Below are 3198 nucleotides of genomic sequence, written 5' to 3'. Positions count from 1 at the left end.
GGGGGGCTCGGTGCCCCACACACCTCAGAGCGCCGCGAAGCTAGCAAGCGAGCCGCGGCCGGCGGGGCGGGCGGGAGCGCGCGAGATCCGCCCAGCTGGGCCGCTCACGTGACCCGCCTCCCAGCTCCCCAGCCCCGCGCTGAAGCCGCCGAGGCCGCCATGTTGACTGCGGGAACGGAGCTGCCTCCCCAGCCAGACGCGATGACTGGCGGCTCCGGGCACGGTACTGCTCCGTGAAGCCCGAGGGAAGCCATGTCTAGTGTGGTCAAGGTCCAGGCGCCGCGGGGTATCGCTGGGCTAGCGCTGGGCTAGCGCTGGGTGATGGATGCCCCGGCGTGGGAGTCCGTCTTGACCTATCTGATGGTGGAGGCCTTGGGAAAGTGCAGGAATCAGGACGCCCCCTTACCATACTCTGGAAGAGGTGATAGACATGGCCCTGACCGATCCTGGGCAAGCCAGCCCCGCCAGGCTCCCGAGGGACCCCGACGGTCTGCTTGCCCACGCCATCGCAGAGCCTGGCACATTTCGGCCAGGTTTGTCTTCCAGGCGGCACTTTGGGGTCGCGGTGAAACTATATTATCAGAATACCTTCCTTTTCAGACCACCCTGAGCGCTACCATCATTCCTTCATTCATTCAACAGTTACTGTTAGTGCCAAGCACGGTCCTAGACGCTGGTAGTACGACGAAGTGTGAAACTAACAGGGTTTCTGCGTGCTCTCGTTAGTGGATGCTGATAATAGCCGCCGTTACAAGCATTGCGCTAAGCATGCAATCTCTCCTTCAATCTTCCATTCAATTCCTTTGAGATTGGTAGACTCTTACCCATTTCAAACCCAAGTATGTTTCAAAGCCCCTAGACTTGCCTTCTAAACGAAAGGTCACAGACCCACAAATATCAGGTGGTCCTATCAGCGAATGAAGAATTCTGGTGTTTCAATCATACTATTATTACTTTAAGTGACTTGACTTAGTGTTGCGGAGAATATAAGGAATGGCAGGGACTCTGGCAAATTGCAAATCAACATCCTGCTAAAGGGGGTGGCTGCCACTCAGCTCCAGCCAATTGTTCCCATGCAGAAATGAGGGCTCAGATCATCTGATTCTTTAAGAGAAGGTGGAAATCCTATTTTTAAATGTTGGTTCAATTAAAAAAGAAGAAAATAGTGCAAAACAGTACATCTTTGTGCTGCCAAATCCACTGGTTTATGACCTCCTCTCTGTAGATCTCCTCTTTGCTAACCCTTCGCCTGAGTCCTGGTTACTGCAGAACGGAGAAATCAGGGAAAGGAGAGCCTCTCCTCTTTTCAAAACATAAATCCCACCTTACATCGTATTTCAAAGTAAATGGCTTTTGCCTCTGACCTCCCACCCCGTAGTAAGCAGGACCCTTATGCTGACACCCAGTGGATTCTTTGCACTAGTCCCCAAATCACCTTGCAGACGTGTTTAAATTTTTTCAAATATGAAATTGTGGTGGAGGAAGGGACAAGAAAAGGAAGAGCTTTTGGTGAAATTTCAAACAGTTTGACAACATTTTATCACAATATTCAGCCATTATGCTGAAAGTTGGTTTGTTTTCTTGCTTGCTTGTTTCTAGTATATGGGAAGGGTCTTGGGGCTGTGGTCTCTCTGTAGATTTCAATCTGACTTGGGAGTTAGCCCCCAAGGTTTGCTTCCCGATGCTGCCTTTATTTTATTTATTTATTTATTTATTTTAGCACTTCTCCATTTTGGACTCATGTCCATAGCACCAGTCACACTTGCTCAAAATCCGCAAAAGACTGTCAGCTCTTAAGGCAGAGATTAGCTCTCTTGCTGACCATAGATGCCCAGCACTGACCATGGCTCTAATAAATGTTTGGTTGAATGAATAAACTGTCTTAGAAGGAAACGGAGCATAGCAACAGCTTTTCATCCCTCACGTCTTATGCCCTGAGCCTATCTACAATTTCAGCCTCAGCTATAAACTGTGTAAGTCATTGCCGTGTGGCAGCCACCCGCCACACCCCCACACACCCCTGCCACTTCAAAAGCCTGCTGTTTCTTTGCTTTTCTCCTTGAGGATTCTCCCTAATGCCAGGGAACTCACTAGGTGGAGTGGAATTAATAAGCCCCCTCCCCTAAGCAGGGGCAACCTTCAACCAGTGGGAAGTATCAGCTGGTGGAAAAACATCCCAGCCTTCCATCCTTTGGATGGACAACTGTGGGGTGCATCCAACAGAGTTCTTCACAGAGTATAAAGCAAGATTGAGCCCCAGTTGCCCTCCATAGTAACCAGTTCAATAATGCACCCTTTTCTAGATTTCTTTACTTCCCTGTCTCAGTCTTCCTACTCCCTCAGTCCTGCTTCCAGGATCACCTCCCAAACAGACTATCTGCACCCAGGTCTTTGTCTTAGGCTCTGATCTAAGGGGAACCCAAACTGAGACATTGAGTCACTTTAATTAGAACTGGGGAATTCAAACCCAGGACAGATCTGGGATTGGTTGAGATGGGGTTTTCTTTTAGCTGCTGCAAACAATCCTTGGCCTTCTCCACCAATGCACCTTGTCCACGTGACTGTCCTGACAGCTGCTTTCCGGAACATCATTCCTTCCTTTACATGCATGCCTGGCAGACAGTGGGTATTAACAAGAGTTCTTTTTTTTTAATTTATAAAATGGAGAGTGGTCAAAGACCAGTGGAACTTTACCACCCTGCTCCTCTTCTTTATACTGGAGCCTTAGGCAAAATATGACCACATTGCCTGGGCTCTCCTTTCCATTTTCCTCGCTTGTCCGAGCCAGCTACTCAGCATCCCGTGGCTATCATGTGCTTTGAAGAAATTAGGGCACCTTAGCACCTCCTTAGCACCACCACACAGCAGGGGCAAGCTATGGTTCACCACGCCCCTTTGAACATTGCCCCCTCCCCTAGCCCAGTACCACCTAGTAGTCACTCCCACCGTTTCCCACCAGCATGTAGCTGGAATCCAAAATGTAGTTGCTATAGTTCAGCAGTAATTGGAGGCTGGTTTCCTTGGTCACCAGAGTCCAATAAAATACGGTTCTCTCTGATGTTACTCACGTGGGAGTGTCCTCCAATCACTGCTTCTAGTCCAGCATTATGGAATGTCTTGTTCTTCCCCCACACCCTCAGGCAATTTGATCCAGCCCCATGGGCCTTTGCTCAAGATATATTCTCTAGGCCAGACACC

The sequence above is a fragment of the Neophocaena asiaeorientalis genome, unplaced genomic scaffold (genome assembly GCF_003031525.2).
Source record: "Neophocaena asiaeorientalis asiaeorientalis breed wild unplaced genomic scaffold, Neophocaena_asiaeorientalis_V1.1 scaffold91, whole genome shotgun sequence".
NCBI classification, from domain to species: Eukaryota; Metazoa; Chordata; class Mammalia; order Artiodactyla; family Phocoenidae; genus Neophocaena; species Neophocaena asiaeorientalis.
Note: the sequence above shows the minus strand (reverse complement) of the source record.